Below are 24,511 nucleotides of genomic sequence, written 5' to 3' on the forward strand. Positions count from 1 at the left end.
AGTAATAGTGAGAACATTTTTTTGATACGTTAACTGCTTGGTGACTTGCATGTCTTATTAACGGGATAAGCTGAGCAATAAAACGGATGACCAGACAGGTTTTACACTTCGTTTCACTGTGCCCAAGCAGCAACCGTCTTAAACATAAGTGAAAGGATCGTCAAAGATCGTCACAGAGACATCACAGTCTGCACCATGTAATGTACGGTATGTCAGGGAACCAGGAAGCGGAACTGTTTATTTAACAGGGAGAATCAATTTTGTAGTGTGCATGTAAAGATCGCGACATACAAAATCGTAATTTAAGAGACATAGAAGTTTAACCTTGTGAGATCGTTAAATATTTGATACGTGGTTCATTATAATAGTAACTATTATAAACTTCGTTAAGAAAAACACTTTACGCAAGAGCATGTTTGATACACGGTCCATAATACAAAAAAATGTTTATAAACTTCGTTAAACGTTACAGCCCTTTACACGAAGATGTAAAGATTCTCATTAGAACCAAACATTCAACAAGATAAAAGGGATTAAGAGGGGGAAAGGGGGGGCATCATGGGTGAGGGTAAGGTGCAGATTGGAATTAACAGGAATAAATCACAAGCAAAATAGGGAAGCGGTTGGAGGGTTGTGGGAGGTGCGGGAGGGGAGGTAAGATGGCGTAGCCTGATTAAGTAGGTGGAGAAAAGGAAGAAGGGAGAAAGAGGATAGCAATGTATACAATCTTCAGAGTGTTACCTGCACATTCAGTCTATACTGCAATAATATTTAAGCTTGTGTTTTAAGATAAAACGTAAGCCTTTTATTGTATGAGGGTTAACATATGTAGTAAATGTACTAAAAATTGAAAACATAAAATGTATGGGATAGTTCTTCATTTATAAATGTGGAAATGTGATACAAAACACGAGTTGTTCCATTATTTTAAAAATTAATGAAGTATAAGGGACAGTCTTTCGTGTAGAAGAAATGGTACTATTATTTCAGAAAACTAGGCTAAGAAATTGGGAATAATATTCCAGAGTTAATTATGTGAGATCACACAACATCCAAGAAAAAACATTTTATGTGACCAAGCTGGAACCCACATGCAACATATGTTTCTGAAGTATCCAAGATGAGACATGCAGTACAGACTAGAGTATTTCCATGGATACTAAATGATGTCTGTAAGAAAAGAATGTCAGGATTTGTGGAATGACCTCTGGGTTACGGTCAAGTTTGGCTCATTCTCACCTTGCCACCCTAATTCAACCTAGTACTGTGTTTCAGTTATGCTGCAAGTGAAAGATTTCTGCGATGCAGATGTTTTGGTGCTAGCAAATTTTTATGAGAGCAAAATGCAGTCTAATAATCTATTTCACCCCACACAAGCTGTTCACACAACTGGCGTCGTCGAACAGTTTTCCCAGCCTTGAAAAGTAGCTGTTATTGTGAATGAAAATGACAATTTTCCTCACTGGCAATCAGTGGTTGGTTAAAAATATATTTTCATTTTTTAGTCACCACAACAGCCTATTTTCGATTGTGAGCCATTTCCAAGTGAGGATTATATCACTGAGCACGTATATGTGCTTTCGTTACAATATACCTATTGTTCAGGAAGCAAATGGAGTGATGTTTTTAATCTTAAAGATCGACCAGTCTGATGCACTTTTAACACGATATAAGTAGACGAAAGTTTATCCATTTATAAGAATAATTTGGTTCATCCACACTTACACTGTTAACATTACAGAGGGTTATTCATAAGTACTTTTGGGTTTCAGAAGACAACTGTGTGAAAACTACAAGACATACATAAGATAGACACTTGTCAATGGATAGAGCATCCTTCTACGTTTTTAACTCACATTACTAGTTCTCAACATGGGAATCATTCGTAAGGCAACAAATGTCCAAGTCAAACTCTTGCCATACACATCCCAGCCCATCATCGTCGATATCATTGACTACATTAATGATTTTTCCTTGGTCCTGTTCCAAATTGAATGTTATTGGAGCTGGACACTCACATTCGATTTTGTACATCTTGCAAACGAAACATGCCTTATGCCTAAAGCCACTCTACACTGCCAATTTTCTAAACAACTGCCACAACACGTATTAAAGGGATGCTATTCTCTACGGCTACAGATTTGTTGACGTAGATGTGGAAGTTGTTGTGTCTCAAAATTTAATGGGTCACAGCCAGAAATAATGTTAGAGATTCTGCGAACCTATGATGCAGCCTCAGCCAAAATAAAGTAGCAGGTAAGGAAGTACTGATGCTATGTCAGTGAAATATAAGACGCACAATTATCTCAGCTGTAATATGACACTACAGATAAGAAAGTGCTGATGTTGATGCCAGGACTCCCAGAATGACCTCGATATTGGGATCAAGTTTGTCTCGTTCTCTCCTTGCCACCCAAACAGCCCAGTCAAATATAGCTTTCACATAAAAAGACAAAGCCTATATTAAATTTTATAAATGCCAATTTCCTTCTGACTGACGTAATTAGTAGTGGGGCAAAGAGAGTTCTACGCCCATTTTAATTTATTCAAGATGGCAGACACTTCCCCTATCCCTACCCTCTGTCCCCTGATCAATTAATTACCCCTTACCTCTGAAAAATCCCAACCCCATTGTGGAGGGGTTCCCTCCCTGCTCCCCTTCTGGAAAATCTCCAACTGTCCCCCTCCCAACCCATCCCTTCCTTTCCCCTCTCCTTCTTTCCCTCCACCCCTTTAAACTGGCGGGAATAATCGCTCAGTCTGACCTGAGCTGTTGACATATAAGGACATAGGGTAATTTTTCTTTATTTTGGGGAGTTATGCTGTTGGAAAATGACAGGAAATGCTCACATGTTCAATCGAAGAGATGGCGTTGAACAGAGAGGACATTAATAACACTATTACCTGTAAGTATTCAGCTGAGAACTGTGTCCATAATATCCTACATGATCATTGGAAAGAAAAGATAATGGAGGAGTGTAGGAAGAAGAATACTTTTCAGCAAATAATGGTGATGCAGCAGGAGGATTTTAAGCTGCAATTCGCAACTTACACAGATATTTGCTTGTGCTGGAGCTGTCTACCTTTTTTGAAATGGCCAGTCATTATACCTGAGAGATGAGTGTGCGCTCTTCAACAACCCCAGCCCGAATGGCCTAGTTCACTGTAGCACCACAAGATTGCACCTGAAATTGTGACGTCATGGATTTTAAAACTGGTGGGAACCAACAGAAGTGTGTTATCCAGTCATGTGATCAAGACTTCAGGGATATAAGGAAAGCATGGCAGCTCACTGGCAGCAGTCAATGATAGGATCATGACACATCAATAGCAGCAGCAGCCAAAACTGTCCAGCGCCCCACAGTAAATCAGGAAGTAAGTACTAATTACATGACTTTGCTATTGCTATTGCTTCTTCTTTGTCTAGCTCCATTTCTTAGTCCCATGAGTAACAGTTCTTCTTCTATTTTCAACATCTGGGATGACCTCCACTGTCTCAGGACCTGTCAAATAAGTACTAATCACATGAATTTGCTATTGCTATTGCTTCTTCTTTGTCCAAATCCATTTGTTAGTCCTACATGTAACCGTTCTTCTCTTTTCAACAGCTGAGATAACCTCCAGCATCTTGAGACCAGTAGTAGTGGCGGCAGCCTCCAACTTGTCAAGACATGTACTGGCAGCTGGCATATGAGATCCCATTGTGCACCTGGCCAGCATGTTTGTGCCAGTCGTTGATGAAGACACCCAGTCTGTCCCTGACTCGCAGAAGTGCAGCAGCGGTTTCGAACAGAATGGTGCAGGTCAGTACTGGACTCAACATATGCACCATCTCTGAATTGTGGAACATTCCAGTGATACTGCAAGGGTAGTGTGCGGATTTGGTGGCTGAGAAGATACCAACTGCTCCCTATGCACTACTACTATCCACCTGCACATATAATGTAACCGCTAGTGTGTCAAAGCATCTGAATATACACAGAACTAGCACACAGTAAGTGGAGCGTGGTGATGGATATCGAAAATGCAATGAAAAGTGTTAAAGTACAGTTTACTAAGCCCAGATGGTAAAAACTATGTGTACAGAATCCCATATCAATGCTCAGATGACTATGGAGTATAACCCATCTCTGTCTTCCCTGGACATGTACTGTGCTGGCCTGACACTATCTATCACATCAGTGTATGCTGATGCAGTGCTGAGGGTGAAATATGGCTACTGGTCCATTTATTTACAGTGCACCACTGTAGTAAATTTATTTGGATTAAGAATGGTGATATCACTTGTGTCAGAGAGAGTGGGGCGATGACTACTATGTATTCAATCTGTATACACTGATGCTGAGAACTATCTCCATGTGTGTAGTGTGCATATAGAAGATACAGAACAGTTCTTTAGTTCACATATTAGTGCAGTCCCCAAGTCTACTCTGATAGCTATGGAGCCTATCCATGCTAAATTTACAGATAGAATACCCAAATTTTCTGATGGTTCCACCAGTCTGAGGGGTATACATGCAGAATTTAGTGCAACTGAGTACAAGTACTGTGAAAAATTCAGCAGTGGATATTTTTGTTTATGTAATGCATCCTGTGTACCATTGATGAAGTGTAAATAAAATATATATCATCGCAAATCGTGTGTTTTTGTTACTTCATGACCCTCTCATTATAATGTAGCCATGCAATGTAGCCATGTAATTTAGCCATTACATATATTATTATCATTTCTTTCATTTCTCAGACGTTATGTCTGGTTAAAAATGGAAAGTGACACGGACCTTGATCAAACGTGACTTCCTTTTAACTGTACAGTATATGTTACATTGCATTTAGGAACTTTCGGGTAATTGAACATGTATCAATAATTACAGATTTCTGTAGTTGTATATATACGTTTGGATGTAGCTGTATTGCGTTGATGTACTGGTGGATACTGTGTGGTATGACTCTTGTACTTGATAGTATAATTTGTATAATGTCAACTTTATCCTGATGCCACATGTCCTTGGCTTCCTCAGCCAATTGGATGTATTTTTTAATTTTTTCCCCTATTTTCTTCCGTATATTTGTTGTATTGGGTATGGATATTTCGATTAGTTGTGTTAATTTCTTCTTTTTATTGGTGAGTATGATGTCAGGTTTGTTATGTGGTGTTGTTTCATCTGTTATAATGGTTCTGTTCCAATATAATTTGTATTCACCATTCTCCAGTACATTTTTTGGGGCATACTTGTATGTGGGAACGTGTTGTTTTATTAGTTTATGTTGTATGGCAAGTTGTTGACGTATTGTTTTTGCTACATTGTCATGTCTTCTGGTGTATTCTGCATTTGCTAGTATTGTACATCCGCTTGTGATGTGATCTACTGATCCTATCTGTTGTTTGTAAAGTCTGCATTTATCTGTTGTGGTATTGGGATCTTTAATAATAAATGTGGGGTATATTTGTGATCTATATCCAGTTGTGTTGGTTCCTAAGTTTGTTGCTTGGTAATAACAGAATATGAGGTGTCAGTTAACTTCATCTGACCATCTCATCCTCTGTCTTTGTTTTTCTTCTAAGTGGTTGCAGGAAGAATATCCTGCAAAACACCTCTATTTGGATTTAAATCATTTTCCGTGTGGCTAGCAGTGTCATTACTATTGTGGACGAGCATAGGGTTCAAGCGTCGTCCCCAACCATGACAGCGCTTGTCCGAGGCTTCATTAGTTCTGTCCTGAACCAAATATTCACACTAAAAGGGGGGTTAGCCCTATTAGTGGTTTGTTCTTTTCGTCGCCTTTTACGACTGGCAGAACATACCGGAGGCCTATTCTTTTCCCGGGCCTCCATGGGATATATTATTATTATTATTATTATTACAATCGTTTTTTCTATAAATGCCCATTGCACATTTATACCTGATGTAGTCGGCGTCATGGCAGGTTGGGTGAAACATTCTGATCACAGGAACTTCGTAATAAGTGACTGGTACTGTGATGGTGTGGAAGGCCATAAGAAGAAGAAGACAGATAATATCCAAGCGATAATTGTTGGTCCATTCAAACACATTGCTAACACACCCAGATATTTCAGTTCAAATACCAACTACTGTAGGAGATATTGGAAGGTATCGATGGTGTCACATACATCTCATTCAGTGAAAGCAGTGATATCCCTCAACTGCAAAAAGTAAAGCCAAGTACTGTGTTCATATCCGACGATATTGCTGTGGAAAACCAGTATCCAATTCGAAGATATTTCTGTTTTGGTAGCCATATGGGCACTGGTGTATTTGAGACCCCAGTGGACGCCCCAGGATACGACAGAAAACAATGGGCGGCTGGAAGGTGCATGCTGAGTTTACAGAAGGGCATATGTTGCTTCACAACAGTTGGTAATCTTTTATTTAATAAGGTATTCTTGAAAACGTCAGTAACATATAGATCAATAGCAACTATCAAATTGATTTCAGGACAGCAAACCAAAAGAACCAAAGTTGCAATTTTTTTTCTTCTTCAGGACAAGTAATACTTCTTTAAGATAACAACTTTAACATTCTTAAAAATACAGCTTGGGAGTCCTTTAGGCATCCATAAGATTTCAACCAGGCAAATTTGACTTGACTACAATTTCAGGAAGAGCATTGAAAGGTCTCTGTTGGATTCCTTTCATGTTAATTTCTTAAATCTGTTGTCATTTACGGCATAAATTCCTCTTCTAAATTTACTGTGGCGTTTCTGACTATCTGGGAGGAGACTGAGTAATGGAACGTGTTACTTTTACACATAAACAAGAACGATCTGTCACACTACTACACTTTAAAACACAGTTTATATGTAATTCATGTCACACAGTCTCATACGGAACCTACATCCGCTTTCTTTTATATACTGTATATGATAAGATACTGTCATCCCCCTTCCCTTCTGTGTGAGAGGATGAATGAGCAAATGTATTTCTAGTTGCATGCTTGAGGGTAGCAGACAAGCCTGAAGCCTGTCTGCTAGAGAACAGTAGGACCAACGTCGGAACAGGTAGCTACGCTTTCTAAAAGCAAAGAGGTTTCTATCCTTAGTATGGTCCTGTCCATCCCTTGTCATGTTGGTATAGGAAGCTGCCCCTCTGGCCACTTCCGTTTGTATTTGTGAGCCACCCTCAGGAAGGGACCAGGTCAGTCTGTCCGTGGCGAGCATCTGAAGTGGTAAGATCTCCGGCTAAGCGCGTGTCTGCTAAGTCCATAGGACAATGGATTTCTTAAGTTCAGCCTAACTGAAAATTTAATCACCTTTATTTCAGGTTTAGCTGTAAAATATCTAGTGTTATCTTAAATTGCAACGCAGTGTAATTCACGTGTGAAGTTCAGAATATCTTCCGGTAGTCTTTGTCACTACTTTGTGAGTAAAGTGGAACCACGTGTTGATCAATAACTCTAACTAAGTTCATCAATCTTAAATGCGAATGTGCGTGAGATTATAACGTCTCGTCTTGACAATATTTTTCAATATAGCAACTTTTCTTTATGTTCAACCCACGTGGGGTGTACTTTGTGAGACCAGTACCACGTGATTATACAATTGTTTGACCCATCAGGTTAATAGTAAGACGATAGTAACCAGTTCGAGGTTTTTCTTTTGTAAATTGCTTTTCGATCTAATTTATTTTAATTATGAAAATTATTGTGGAGTTACACGCTTTGTGTAAACCAAGTTGACCACGTGAAGCATGTGGTGTAATCATCAAAGTAGCCCTCAGCTATTCTTTTCGGGAAGATTTCACAGAGAGTTAGTATGAATTTATTATACCAGCGTGTGGTAATTACATGACGGACAGGATTGTGCTACGAACGTAACTTCTTTGGGTGAAAATTCAATCGGTTGGTTGTGGTTAATTTCCTCTTGCATATGTTTCAACGTTCTTCGTGTGTTATTTTATGAATGCAGTGTTGTATGCAGTCTCCCAATCTTGGCTCCATATTTGATGTGTTCTGTAAGATTACAGTCTCACATTTTCACAATCCTAAATAAGGCACCAGCTTAGTTACGACTCAAGTTTAATATGCTGAAATTTCAATGATCAATGTTGAAATAAATTTCCAAATATAAACTGATTTATTTCTTTTTATTTAAATTCGCTTTATATATATATCACCGGTTGTTGTATGACTATTAAAAGATTGTAATTAATGTTAGTCTGGTTGTGAATTTGGTAAGCTAGACTGGATACCTGGTGAAACAGTTGCGCAGTAATGCAAGGTTAACTTCCTTAGATAGCTCACAGCTTTTAACCCGCTTTTATTGGCTATCAGCACCGCTTTCAGATCAAATTAAAGCAGCAACGTTACACCAAACGCCTTTAACCAAAGAGCCATCTAGAAGAAGGCCAAAGCGCCACCCAGTGGCGTGACAGGAAAACGGATCACGCCAGTAATCAACGATATAACAGCTCGGAAAGGAGCCGACGTGGCTCAGAGTTTCATTTGAGTCAGACATATTCCAGAATACCAATGCAATTGGTGAGGAATAATGCAAACCTCTTTACAGCCTTCAAACAAGACAAATTGAATTAAAACACATTTATCGATTACATGTAGGAACTGATGTCATTCAATGAATTTTTAAAGATATGTGAAGACTGCTGGAATCACAAGCAGTATGAGATTCTTGTTATTGATAATAAAACTGAATTATGGCACTTACAGTCGAAACTTTTAAGGGTTTCTTTATGCATAGCTATGACAAGAGATGACTACATCATATACATCACGCCACAGACAAGTTTGCACACATGTTGAGCATTCAACATTAGAGGATGGTTATACTTTGACAGAACATTCACTTGCACGTGGATGAAAAGTTTCATGCTATCGAACGTAAAGTTGGAAATGTATGCAAGGAACTACTGAAATACTGTCAGACCCTTATGAGATCGATCATTACATTAAATGATGGGATTAATGTAACTGAAAGTAAGTAAACGACTTAACTGTAAAGATCGATGCAACTGAAAAGAATGTACATAAGGTGTATCCCACACAGAAAGCTACGTAGTACTTAACAACATGTTGACCAAGCATAAAGTCATGAAGGCACAGAAGGCCGTTCGAGAGTAATCATGGCTGCTAAAGATAGGACATTTGGAGTGGGAGCAGACACTAAGACGAATCTTAAGCCTGTTACTAAATCTCTTGGGCAGCTCTCGGCAAACGACTATGATGCCGTTGCTGATTTTATTAACCATGACAATGATGCAAGAATAGACAGAATAGACAGCGCACTCTGTAGGTAGGGGGAGGTGAAACCCAGGATGCTAATTGCAGTCAACACACTCTCAACTAACGAATAGCTTATGACCAGGATAAAAAATTACCCGAAATCTACAGTCTGTAGATGTCCTGACATGGTGGTGGGGACGTATCAGAGTCGGAAGGCGTAAACAAAAGTAGCGACGATCATCTGGTAAGCAATAAGAGCATATACTTACGGCGAAAAAAATATAACAGAGCAGCAGCAAAAAGCGACTCTGTATGCGTGTCAGCTCCTGTTGAAGATCCCTACACTGTAGAGTGGAAGCCACAGAACGTGTAGAACTGTGCCACACTATGAGTCTCCATCGGGTGCATCGCTACATGAGTCTGCGGACAAGCTCTCTGATTGCCGTAGCAGTGCACCGATTTGTTTCCAGATTGCGAGTTTCCAATATGCACCCCACGCTCAGTCCCATCTACGTTCGAACCGAGTGTTACTGCACTTTTCATGATCTTCCCATCCAAAATGCATGCACGTAAATCGCCGGGAAGAGGGGAATTCTTAGAATTTTTAATAGGCTGGTTCTAGGACAAGCAAATATCCTAATATAAAATCAAACAACACATGGGTATGCCGGCAATATGATCATATGCACATGGAAAATTTCAAAAAAAAAAAAAACTACAAAAAATCAGTAAGAATAGAGAAAACCTGGTATAATTACGATGAATTTATGAGAAATACGTAAAATTGAGAGAAATACGACGAAATACGTAAAATCGCAAAAATGCAAAATTATTGAAATTAATGTGAATACATAAAACAAGAGAGAAAATTACCACGAAACGCGGGGAACTGAGGTGAGTTGGGGGTAACTGGACACCCAAGACCGAGAAAAGCGTAAAAATTATGCTAGCATTCAACCATACGATAAATCACCTTACCTTAGAACAATTCTAGGTGGCTGATTAGTTCACCTACGGACGAGTAATATTTTAAGGTACAGTTTTGTTCTTTTCACAGCACTTCAGAAACAGTTTGGTTCGTTTTAACAACACTGATACAGTTTCGGTTTTTCTCACATAATACTTTTCAATGCAGATATACTTTTTAATTTAAACTCTATTAATAATACTTATACTATGACTCGAAAAGAATAGCCACTGTCCTCCCAACAGTACCACCGAGTATTTACAATTTTCGGGACCCACAAGCGCTGGTTGAAAATATTCACAATTTTTTGGATGGACTGGGAATTAAATTATATGTACACAAAAAACTGATCAGATTTGGATGACTAGCGGCTGATGAAACTTAAAAACTATTCTCTTTACATGTAGTGCAGGGACTACTAATAAGTGTACACATTTTTTTCATCTGAAAGAGTTATTTACAAGCATTTATTCCTTCAGTGCATATATATTTTACAGATTTTCGGTAGATTTACATGATCACTGTCCACGTGGTGTGCATATATTTACAAATGCAAATAGTGTACAACTAGGGCAGCACACATGGCATGCATACACACTGATAAGCCAAAACACTATGACTACTGCCCACCGCGACGTTGGATGCCGTTTGATGGCGTTGCGAGCATTTGATGCGTTAACAAATGTATATAAGTGGAGCAGACACGGACGGGGGAATACCCTTGCGAAGATATTGGCTGCAAATTTGGAATTCATTGAGATAAGCGACTTTGACAAAAGGCAGATTATTATTACGCAGATCCTGTGAACGAGTATCTCGAAAACGGAGAATGTGGCCGAATGTTCACGTGCTGCTGTCGTGAGAATTTATGGAAACAAGTATAAGGACAGTGAAACTACCACTAGGCTCTAAATGGTTGGATGTCTTCACAGAACGTGGATGACATGTCCAATAAAAATGTAATGAAAATCTTAAAACAAGGCCAGAGGGATATGGAACAGCTAGGCAAGGTTCAGGAAAAATATCTTTCACCCTTTAGTTTACACACTTTATTTAAACAAGACCCAAAACTTTTCAATAAGACAACGTTTCCCGTATTTTAAGAAATGTAATAACAAATTTAAAGGATTTAAATAAAAACACACACCATAAACTACAAGCCGACTCAAGTGCTTGAGAAAGGATTACAGCTGTCTAATTCTTAAATGAGGTGTTAACCACTTAAGAGAAAAAAAACGGTTTAAGAGACTCACCAAAATGCGCTTTCAACTCGACTTAGCAAACATGTATGAAATCTTTTAAGATATTAAACTCCCAATGAATCTAGAATATTTATCAAAATCTTACACTTTTGTCTTGGTTAAACAAGCAACAGGAATATCTTTTTTTAAAAAAGGTATTCACTATTTAAGAAAAACAACCTTTTAAGAGACACCCCAAAATGTACTTTCTTCAGTCGAGGCTTCCAGTTATATGTAACTGCTTTAAAAGTGATTCCACTATAATTAATAAAATCTTACGATTTCCTTCAGTTAAACAAACAGCAGGTAGATATTAAGGTATTAACCACTTAAGAAAAACAGCCATTTCAGAGACCCCCCCCCCCCCCAACATGTGCTTCCAAACCAAGCTTGCAATTATGTACAACTGCTTTACATAACTCTTGATTCAGTGAGCATCCCTCGGTTGTGACAGGTCCGGGCATCCTTGCACACACTGTGGTCTTCTGCAAGGCATGGCCCTCACGCTAGCGAAACTATAATAGAACACACTAAGACATGTTTCAACAGTTGGTTCCATACTAACTGTCGAGAAGTAGTTTTAAGAACCAAACACAGGAGGGTAATATAAGTCCAGTGCGAAATAGCACAGTGCCTTTGCGAAACCATAGTCAATATGGAAGCACCCATCTACCAGGCGCTCAATAGGCAATGGGCAGAAACCAAGGCCCGAAACTCCGACAAGGTCCTTTTGAACCAAATCACATAAGAGAAGCTACAGAGACTCAGAACAACTGGAGAGGTGGCCGACAGACGCGAAGGTGAAACCAACAGTCACCCAAGTCAATTCCGAAGAAGACAGTAACTTGCACAGTCCAATATGGGATTTGGGGGGGGGGGGGGGGGGGGGAGCTAAGCCCTCAGTCAGAACTTGTAACTAGGATCAAAATTCGTGTCTGGGATCAGGACTACAGCCTCCCACCAAATAACAGAAGTTAAAGAAGGGCACTAAGTAGTGGGAAAACGACCAGGCCAGAAAATGATCCCTTTCAATCGAACGCAAACCCCTGTGGGCCTCTCGTTCTGTCCGTTCTCGCCCTCGCGTCCTAACTTACGCTGCAACTTCCGTCTATCCAGATCCACTCCAAATGAGTGCCTTGTATCGATTACTGCATCCACCGTATTGCCCTTCGCACCTTTCGCAGCCACTGTCACTGAAGTCAAGCTAGAGTTACGAGGCCAGGGCCTGAACCAGAAAAAGAACATCTCAGAAGCGAACAAACAAAGGACAGATAGACCCCAGGAATTCGAAGAAAGCTGAGCCGCATAGCTCGACCTTCCCCGCCAAATCAACAGAAACCCCCTCCCCTGCTTGATGTATTGTTGTACGTTCAGGGAGAAGGCTCGTTTCATTTACTTGGGAGACATGAACCCTGGACAGTTTACTCGACTCAAGATTTCGTACAAGCAAGCTGACCGGACCCTATATTCAGACGACACCAAAGGGGCCCAAAATGCGGGGTATTAACTTAACTAGAAAAGCCCTTCCCCTTTTCTGATGAATATTGTGGTTGTCTATAAGAACCCAATCACCTACCTTACCCCTAAATCCTCTATGCTACTTATTACAGCCATCGGCCCACCTCTGATGGGCCCGCTGAATATTTCGATGTACCTTCCTCTAATTCTCCTGCAGAACCCTAGCGTCAATATGCTCCGGGTACAAATCGTTAACTGACCACAAGTTGGTCAGAGGTGAATTAACTTGATAGCTCAACTCAAGGGAAGTAGATGCAGCTTTCAGTGACTCATGTTGGGCCATATTAAAGGCCAAATTAATCCAGCCCATGGAGCGGTCCCAATTACTCTGCAAGTTACTATGGAAGGCAATAAAAGCCTCTTTCAAATTTCGATTTACACATTTGAAAAAGATTGTTGGGGATGACAGGAGGTAGTTGTGACATAATGGATAGCTCGCTCGAAACAAAATCTTCTAAAGCCTTTAGATTTAAAAGCTGGGGCATTATCGAGGGCCAAATACCTCGGCGGGCCAAAGATGAAAATTATCCCTGAGGGAATAGTAATGGGAGTGGTAAGTCCCTGTCTAGGGATTAGCCAGTAGAAGCGTCAGAAGGCGTCCACAACCACGAGTACCTACCAGTTTCAATCGCGAGTGCGTGGCAAAGGACCAATATAATTTAAGAACCACTTATCTATGGGTTAAGTTTTCCTAGTGGATCGCAGAAGACCTTTATCGAGCTATAATTTGATCTGGCTCTTCTGTAGACATCACATTCACTCACCATCTGCTGGACATCCTTGTATGAGGAAGGCCAAGACACACAACACCTAATATTAGCGATATTATTGTGGACACCTAGACGCCCTCCAGCTACCATATGATGAAAGTAGCAGAACACAGGCTGGACGAGCTGACTGGGCAAATGGATCTGGAAACCACCTGACCCTGCCCCACGACAACAAACTAGGCCTATATGCATGAGATGACCAGCCATATATTCCTCATTCAGTACTTTATTCTTAACGGCCTTAATCCTGGGATCATTGTCCTGTCTTTGCCTGAGATCCCCGAAAAGTGTCCCACCTACCCAGTCCTCTGGACTGGAATACTTCTCCGACTGCTGAACTCCAACCTCAAACTTCCGACTCAAGACTTTACTGAAAATATAGCTATGTAGCAGCATCATTTAAACAGTTCATCAAGCGGAACAGCAACAGTTTCAGAGAGACACTCATGAAGAACAATGTGTGACATACAAATTTTAATTAATTTGAGTTTTAGAAGATCTTTAAACTTAAAATTGATTTTCTATGTGTCTTCTGGGGAGGCGTGAGATGTGCCACTAAATTTCTTCAGTGGTCATCAAAATTTGGACATAAATATTTTTGTGATTTCATCGCATAAATGGAAATTGATGTTTTCATGAAAATTTGGCAGACAAAAAGTATAACGTAATTCCTTTGTGAACTAGAACAAGGATACATCATTGAAGATAAAGTGTGGCGGTTAGGATACAGAAGAAGCAACCTTAGAATGGTCTGCTATTATTACAGAGCCATTGTTGACCGAGAGACTAATGTTTCCGACTTCTGTTGGCGGTAAAAAAAAAAGTAAATAAAATAAAAATAAAAGAAGTACCTCTCGTCACCTGGTTTTCGTTGAGGAGCGATCTTAGCTTAAGAGGACAGACCAGCATCCATGTTCTCTGACGTTCAGATTTCACAGACGCGGGTTATACTAGGTTTACATGCCTCCTTTGATGTCCTAGTAATCGACTAGTGAATTTTGTGCACCATTATGTTCAATGAGGCTGCCAACTCGCCTCTGTAATTTCGCGAAGATGTCGTTGCATTTACGAGAATATTTGCACAATTTACAACAGGTGAGATGCTGAAATCTTCTGACTCCTTTACTGCTTCAGCCTACAGCTAGGTAAAGTCTTGAAAGTGTATATTGCCTATGCTAGTTCCAGTTTGGTTCAAATTCTCACCCGCTCTCACTTCTTCCTAACCACTGTGAAATCGATAACATCCATTTGTTGTGGAACATCATCGAATATTCCCGCTTCGGCCTATATAGTTTCATGAAGTGCCGATAGGTAGCGGATCTTTCAAAGTGGCGTCTGTGACGGAGGTGCGTTCCAGGCAGAGAACTGTCATAGAATTCTTTTATCGGAAAACTAGAGCATCGCAGACATTCATAGGCTCTTGCAATGTGTCTGCGTAGACCTGAAACTGAACAGAAGCACGGTGAGTGGTTAGGTGAGCCGTCTGTCATCATCGTAAACAAAGTCGTGCAAACGTGTCCAATCTCCCGTGTGCCGGCCGGCGGCAAACAGCTGTGACTCCTGCAATGTTGGGACATGCGGGCACTCTCATTCGAGGTGATCCACGGATCACAATAAAACTCCTCACTGCACAACTTGACGTTTCTGATGTTAGGTCTCACACTAGTCTGCTCACCTGAGAGTGGTTCACAAAACTTTATTCGACATTCTTCCTCATCCACCCTACAGCACAGATCTCGCACCTTCCAAATTCTATCTGTTTTGCCCAATGAAGGAAGCACACCGTGAGAAGCAGTACGTGTGTTATGGGGAGGCTGTTGATGCAGCAAGACGTCCACTCCGTCATCGACCAGTAGAGTGATAACATACAGGCCTATAGGCCCTCCCACTAAGGTGGCGTAATGCCGTCACATAAAACGGAGATTACGTTCAAAAATAGGGTTTTGCAGCAAAAAGAAAGGGGAATAATATGATGTGAAACTTCCTGGCAGATTAAAACTGTGTTCCGGACCGAGACTCGAGCTCGGGACCTTTGCCTTTCGCGGACAAGTGCTATACCAACTTTTTTTTTGGTGCAATAATCTTTATTGAACAAACTAACAGTACATACATATACACAACGCAACAGTGCTTCAAGGTACCATTTAAACATATGCAATGATTCTTAGTTAAACAAAAATATTAGAATAACATTAAATACAACAAAATATAGCATATTCTGTCTTCTTCCTTTTTTCTTCAATAATCTTTATGGAACAAACTAACAGTATATATATATATATATATATATATATATATATATATATATATATATATATATATATATATACAATGCAACAGTTCTTCAAGGTTCTATTTAAACATATACAAATGTTTGTTAGTTAAACAAAAAACATTAAATACAACAAAATAGAACATATTCTTTCTTATGGTCGATGCATGAGAACGTGGATAATGGTGATGCATCATGTGACGGGTAGGCATGGCACACCCCAACTTTGAGGGGGGTCAAGGAAGAAGGTAGGATGGTTTTCGGGTAAGGGTGCTATGCGCGGTCACAACTTTGTACCAGAAGTCAAGGACTGTATGCGGATCACTCTGAAAGAGGTATTCTAGAGCCTGTCCTCGAAACCAGATGAGTGTATGGTGCTTAGCAAGTGGGTAGTGAAATGTCTGGGGCAACAAAAAGAAATTTGGGGTTACCGTCGGCGGCGGGGCACGGAGGTAAAAGCCCACGATTCGTTGGATGAGGATCCATACGTTTCGTTTGAGGGGGCACGTAAGACGGTGCTCGTCGGTGTCTTCGAGCTGACAGTCAGGGCAGAGTGGGGAGGTGGTCAGTCCTATGCGATAAAGTCGACTATTAGTCGGGAATTTGCCGTAGACTAAAACATACCAGAGTGCAGACACAGACGACGGTAAAAAGGGTGCATGCACACACCCCCAAACCGTTCACCAGTTAATGTCAGGGTGCTGTAGCACCATGGGGTCTCAAGGTTTGGACAGCATAAACAAACCATAATAATCTTTTATACGGGGAGGACGGGTGACTGGAATATCGGCCCGAACGTAGCTGAGTTCTATGAAACAATTGGCGTCGTGGTAGAATAATGGAGAAATAGCTGCCACATTGAGCGGTGGATCGAGAGAAGCTGGTCGGAGGATATCTAAGGGACTGCGTGTTAAGGACGGGACTGGCCCCAGCCAGTGCCGCAACATAGTGTGGACAAAGAGTGCAGAAGATCGTGCCCGCACGTTGGCGAGTCCGAGGGCACCTTTTGCAGGAGGCAGTGTTAGAGTGCTGTAGCGGACTTTGAAAAGTGCCCCTACTGACACGAAATATCCAAAGGCTGATTGGATGCGGCGGCTAAGGAGTAACGGCACTGGGAAGTTCTGGGCGACGTGTACCAGTTTAGGGGCGACATACATGTTGACATAAGACACACGTGGGAGTTGGTTTAAGTTACGGTGCACTTGACAGCGGACATGGTGCCGAATCGACTGCAAAAGCCGCCGGTAAGCGAAGGCCACTGTGCGGTGTGTGGAGCTCGTAAATTCGATACCCAAGTAACGAAGGATGGTACTGACTGGGAGTGGGGTCGGCACCATAGCCGGGAGGCCGCGCCCAATGTGCATCATAGTCGATTTACGGACATTAAGAATGCTACCAGAAAGACGTCCATACTGGTGGATCCATTGGATGGCGTCATTGAGTTCCGTGGAGGAGCAGGTGAGAAAGAGGAGGTCGTCCGCATAAGCCCTGCAGTGAAAGGTGCAGTCACGTAAAGTGAGACCCTGCAGTCTAGAGGTAAGACCAGTGATGAGGGGCTCAAGTGCAATGGCATATAGTAAAGTAGACATAGGGCATCCTTGACGCACAGAGTGGCGTATAGGAATCGGTCCTACAAGCCTCCCATTGACTTGTACCGTCGAGACCGCGGGAAGTTTTAACTGGCGAATGGCATCGACAAAAGTTAATGGGAACCCCATACGTGTCGCCACCATGAGGAGGAATGGGTTTCGAACGCGATCAAATGCACTCGTGAAATCGATTGATACCAGTGCTGCGCGAAGGCGACAAACTGCAGCCAGCGTGATGAGGTCACGGCATTCTCCTAGGGCTGTTTGTAAGGTGGCCCCACAACCACGTGCAGTCTGTTCCGGTGAAAGGACCGTAGGTAAGACCGTGCCTATGCGCGCTGCTAAGAGGCGTGCATAGCTTTTATAGTCTGCATTCATCAATATAAGGGGCGATATGCAGAGACATGAGACCCTCCCTTCGGCTTAGGCAGAGATAGGTGGAAATGGGAAGGACGGAGTAAAGAGTTCATGAATCATTTCCGTCCAGCGAGGAAGCATTAACGTGGTGAACGCCCGGTAAAACTCCACGGGGAGACCATCTGGTCGTTGTGATTTGATCTTGGCCCCCTTGTTGATCGCATCTACCACCTCTTCTGCAGTGATTGCAGACATCATGAACGTTGACTCCGCTACGGTGAGGGTCCGACCAGGAGAAGGACGGAGATCATCAGGAATTGGCGTTGCCATCGGTTCATCGTCATAAAATTGGCGATAATGTTCAGCAAAGGCAGACACCACTGCCGCCTGTATTGGGGACGAAAAGTCGACGTCGACGACGATGGTCGGATGCGGCATGGATTGTGGATGGTGTTTCGTCGTGGAGGAGGTCCTGTCGTCGGGAACGCACCACGACACCGTGCAGTCGTGCACGTTGGAGAGAGAGGAGACGAGCTTTAGTACGCTGTCTTCCCTATGGGTTTCAGGTGATGGAAGGAGCGCATCGAGCTCACGGAGGACGGCATAGTGAAAATTTGTGGTGTCTCGATGCCATGCTGCTGCTTCCTTGCCACATTGCATGAAGACCTTTCTGATCGCAGGTTTGGCACATTTGAGCCACCAGTGGAACGTGGATGTGTACTGCGGCTGACGTCTTTCTTCACAAGTTGCCCATGTAGTGGCACTACATTGTCGGCAGTGTGGATCATTAAGGAGGGAAGTATTAAGCTTCCAGTAACCTCTGCTGCGCCATACTGATTGAGGTGGCAAAGCCAGGGAGCAAATGACGGCGCAATGGTCCGAAAATGCAAGGGGCCATCGTTCAGTTTGGGCGACTTCGTTGCCAAGGTGGGCAGAGACATAAAGCCGGTCCAGTCTGCTCGCAGAATGTGCTGTATAATGGGTAAAACCGGGGGTATTGCTATGAATTTTCTCCCAAACGTCCACTAGGTGAAAGTCTTCGATTAAGGCGAGCAGCGCCGGGCAAGGCGAATAACTAGGCATTTGGTCCTGCGGATGGAGGACGCAGTTGAAATCGCCTCCCATGATAAGGCGATCATAGCGTCCAGAAAACAGGGGCGCCACGTCATGTCCGAAAAAAGTGGACCGCTGCCGACGGTTCGTGGAGACAGACGCAGCGTAGATATTGATGACGCGCGTGTCGAAGATGGTAACAGCCATGCCCCTTCCACAGAAAAGGATTGTCGTGTCCTTGAGTGGGATTCTTTCGCGTATGTAGAAAGCCACTCCACGCCCTGATTGATCATATGTGGACGTGTATGAGTCGTAGCCGTAGACCGGTGGTAGTGTGGCAAATCGTACTTCGTGAAGAAGGGCGACGTCGACGTCAGAGGCCCGAAGCATGTCACATAGGAGCTGCAGCTTGGGTGCAGTGCCGATCATGTTAATGTTCAAGGAGACGAACCGGTACGTTTGTTTCAGTGGTGGTGGACGCGCATCTACCATCGCCAAGGGAAGTATGAGGAGGGCACCGACAGGAAGTCTCGTCCCATCTGCTGCAGCCCTTCGGTTTTGATGTTGACAGGTAGCCTCGTCCGGCGGAGGCAATTCATCAGGAGGAGGGGGCGTACCTTCCTCAACGTCGTCGGCCTATGCTCCTGTGCCGTGGGTCTGTCTAATGTCCGTGGGAATTACGTCGTGGTGAGAGAGATCTGGAGCTGTCGGCGAGGAGACAGGCGTCTCAACCTGCGCACCGATAGTTTCATTGTGCGTGACGACCTTCATGTTGGTCCCATCCTGCGAAACGTCTTGTTCATCGTGAAAGCTGTCCGCCGACCTCTGCATGGAAATGTCGGCTGGATGGATGCCGTCTTGTCATCTACGTCGTCGCGGGTGGCGACACTTTGAGAGCCCTTGGGTGAACGGCGGCGGCGTTTGCGCCTACGTGGCGAGCGTTGTTTGCGCGTGTTCCTCAGTGTCGGACGTCGGTAAGGAGGAGCGTCGACCTGGTTCGAAGGCGTCGGTGGGTACAATGAAATTGTCAAACAGGTGTTGTGAAGAAGTACTGGTCTCCTCAGCGTCCGGTGCGGAGGCCTGTTCGGCGGCAAGGTTGTCAGGTGGGACGTCTGACCCGTCCGTAGGTGACTCGAACGATGGGACTTGCCGATCGGAAGGACCGGGCGACGGACTGGACGAAACTGTAGACGTGGCAAGAGCCGCTGCGCAAGTGACCGGACGTTTCCGACAACGGGAGTTGCGCGACACGTCGTTGAATGCATTCAGACCGTAGATGACCTTCTTTCCCGCAACCGGAACAGGTCCAAGGTACACTATAATGGCACGGCAGCCTCCGATACGTAGATAGGATGTCACGTGTTTCAGCAACTCGATGCGGACCTGTCTAACACCGTTTAAGATGGTATAGGTTTGAAATTGTACCCATCGTTCAGCAATATGTTCCAGAACGTTGCCATAGGGACGGAGCGTCTCGATGACGACGTCTGCAGGTAGTTCGAACGGCAGTTCGAAGATCCTTATCGTCCGTGTGCCGAGACCTGCGTGATCGACGGTAACGGGTCCGACGTTGCCGTCGGATTGACAGAAGCGCAGTCCACGTTTTGCCTCTTGAAGCACCTTGTCGCACGCCGCATCGTTGATCATTTTGACGTAGATGGAACTGCCAACTATGGACAAGTGGATACCAATTAGATCCGTTGGTGGTATTTTAACTTCATCACGGTTAAATCGTTCTACCTCCAGGGCCCTGGGTAGTGCGAAGTCGGAACAAAAGCTGAAACGTAATGTCTTCTTCCGATGGTTGTGCACCATGGTGGTCTAGAAGGAAAACGGCACTTACAGCGGCCGAAGTAAACAAAAACACACGGTGCGCGCCTCGCCCGTAGCGCTCTGGCGCGTGACCGCCTCGCAGCACTGCCGGCGGCAGACTGCCAACTGAGCTACCCAAGCACGACTCACGACATGTCCCCACAGATGCAATTCTGCTAGTACCTCGTCTCTTACCTTCCACACTTTACAGAAGCTCTTCTGTGAAACTTGCAGAACTAGCACTTCTGGAAGAAAGCGCACACTCCGTTGCAGGTTGAAAATCACATTCTGGTAATATGGTGTGTTGGAAACTGAAATAAAACCAATCCGCTTTCAGAAAAAAATGTGTTGCATTACTTACTGAACGCCCCTCGTATACCTCAGTGCTCAGAATCAGGAATTTATCTGTAGTTCTTTTCACGGATTAATAGCTGGTACATTTGATCGAACTTAATGCACACTGGTGAGCCATCAGACACACTGAGAATGGGTCTGATTAATGAAATGTGGCAGCTGATTTAGGACTTTGAAGCAAAAAGTGAGCAGTAGGTACCACAGAAAAGAGAACGTGACACAGGCACCAGGGAAAAGTCAGGAAAGAAGTTTGTGGTAAACTTTCAGGACTATATGATATGATAGAGCAGTAAACTAACAGACAGAATCAGAATAAGGTAACATATACTAAGCAAGGATATGATATTACAATAACATACACCCCGTTTAAGACACGACGCTTTCTACAGGTATGAAAGAAGAACTGCGAGTGAAAAATATGAGTGTGCAATAGAAACTCAGAGCAGAGTTCGAAAACAGTGAAGCAAGCAACAGAAGACAAGACAGAACAGATTCACGACAGATGTATGAAAACATGGGACAAATAATGCACCTCACTGAGCACGAATAGCCAATGATAGTTGCTACACATTAATACTCACAGTATGATGTATGCACACGAAAGAGTTGTGTATCATGTTCCCTGTAGCTGATTTCTTAAAAGGCATCCACATCAAAGTAATTGGTCAATGGATGTGGAAACGCTGGAAATATTTTGGAGTGGGCTTCTGCTAGATAAAAAAAAAATTCCTTATATCACTTGTACAAGCACGGCACGGTATTACGGATTACCACGATGAGAACATCTAATACATGCACACAATTTCTATTGAAGAAATGGGATTTAAGAATACATTATCTTAACGTAATGAATGATGCTAGCGTATAGCATGAAGATGGAAAACTAGCGGAAGTGCTGAACTTTGTTGTATTAGTCGGCCACAATATAATTGCACCTAGGAGTAAGGGTGCTTCGGTTAGCTTATCGCAAGTTTCTATCGTGATACTGTATAAGGAAAACCTGAAACACTTGATAGTATATGCACTATTGTCCTGAAATCATTCACAGTGCCATGCGTTTTCCTTAGTCACCACTATACTTGTTTACTGTCATGTCATCGCGTGTTTCCGATAACGGCCGCGGAAGGACAAGTGCAACAATATCGTGATATTTCTCCAAGGCCCCCTACACTAAAGCATGAAAAGTTCCTCATAACTCTGTAACTGATCAGATAATCACCGTAGGACAACGTCATAAGTCAAAAATAGTAGTATTTAATAAGACCATTACAAAGATAAATAATATAATCATATCGCTCGCGACACGTAATCTGTGTGGAAGAGTTAATCAGAATAATTTCAGCCTCTTTTGGGACTGTAAAGTAAGTTTCATCAAATACTGAAAATAATATGCTAGTAATTGCTAACTCGTTGTGCTGCATTCTAGTCATTAATGACATAACTGATGCTGATTTATTAAAAGTCTAAAGCCAAGTAAGACCTCCTTCGGTGACTGATCGTCTTGGTAGTGTTCCAGCCGCCTGGTTCTTCGCTGTGCACGTTTGATAGTTTCCTTGCCTTCTGCTGTGTTTAAAGTACCTGCGTCAGGTGGAAGGAAGCCTTACTCCGGCTGACGCGTCGATCAGTAGCTCCGCGAAACGGCCATGTGATGGTGTTTAACAAATCCAATGAGCACGTAGGAAATCCTTCCAAAGCGCTTCTTTCATCCACAAAGTGTCGCACAGCTTACCACGTGTTATTTGATGTAACGTACTCGGCTACACTGAGGAGGGCGTTTTGTTGAATGATTTTCTGAAACTCTGCGACATAAGCTTCCTTGAAAAACTGATATACGATTGCTGTTCAAAAAGTAAGGTCACTTTTCAGATTGCGAGGAAAACTTAAATTCGATTATCGATCTTTTCTTATGTTGGTACACATGTCCCGAACGAATGTTCACAGTATCAAGTATACAGCATACTTAGTTTGTTTTTGACAGCTAGAAAGATTAAACGTGTTTTAGTGTGCTCGGCGATTTTCGATTATTATAAAAAATGGAGCAAAGAATTTGCATCAAATTTTATGTGAAAAATGGAATCCAGTTCTCTAAAAAACTTAAAATGTTGACAGTGGCATACGCTGAATCTGCTCTCAGTAAAAAAATGTTTACAAGTGGTACAAGCTCTTTCAATATGGCCGAGAAGATGTCAATGGCGAACCTCGCTCTGTACGCCCCAGCACGTCAACATCAGATGATAAGGTCGAAGCTATGAAGAAAATTGTTTCGGAAAATCGTAGAATTACCGTAAGAGAAGTTGCTGAGGATGTTGGAACATCGGTCGGCTCGTGTAATGCAATTTTTTCGGATGTTTTGGGCATGGGGCGTGTGTCAGCGAAGTTTATTCCAAAACTTCTCAATTCTGATCAAAAGAACCGTCACACGAGCATCGCTCAGGAGCTCTTGAATGACGTCAATGATGATCCTGATTTTCTCAAAAGGGTCACATCTGGTGACGAAACGTGGGTTTACGGTTGAGATGTGGAAACCAAAGCCCAATCGTCCCAATAGAAGCATCCCGGAGAGTCAAGACCGATAAAAGCACGCCAAGTTCGATCAAATGTCAAAGTTTTGCTAACTGTTTTTTTCAATTACCGTGGCTCAGTGCATCATGAATTTTTGCCTCAAGGTCGTCCGGTCAGTAAAGAGTATTACCTTGACGTTATGCACAGTTTGAGAGCAGCAATAAGCTAAAAAGTCCGGAATTATGGAAAACAAAAAAATGGTTCAAATGGCTCTGAGCACTATGGGACTTAACATCTGTGGTCATCAGTCCCCTAGAACTTAGAACTACTTAAACCTAACTAACCTAACGACATCACACACATCCATGCCCGAGGCAGGATTCGAACCTGCGACCGTAGCAGTCTCGCGGTTCCATACCGAGCGCCTAGAACCGCTAGACCACCGCGGCCGGCTATGGAAAAAAATTCATGGCTTTTGCATCACGATAATGCACCTGCTCATTCATCGTTGCTGTGAGAGTTTTTTTGGCCAAAAACAGCACGACAATCATGCCTCAGTCACCATATTCACTGGATTTGGCCCCCTGCGACTTTTTCCTGTTTCCAAAACTGAGGAGATCTATGGAAGGACAAAGGTTGATGAAATAAAAACTGCATCACTGGAAGTACTCAAGGCTGTACCCAACAGTGCTTATGAGAAGTGCTTGGAGGACTGGAAGAAGCATTGGCGCAAGTGTACTGTATTTGAGGTAGATTACTTTGAAGGGGACAACATTAATATTGATGAATAAATAAAAAAATTTACATAAAAATATAAAGTCACCTTAGTTTCGAACACACTCGTAGCCCTGAGCTTCAGCAATGACCTTCCAATGTTTC

The sequence above is a fragment of the Schistocerca cancellata genome, chromosome 3 (assembly GCF_023864275.1).
Source record: "Schistocerca cancellata isolate TAMUIC-IGC-003103 chromosome 3, iqSchCanc2.1, whole genome shotgun sequence".
NCBI lineage: Eukaryota > Metazoa > Arthropoda > Insecta > Orthoptera > Acrididae > Schistocerca > Schistocerca cancellata.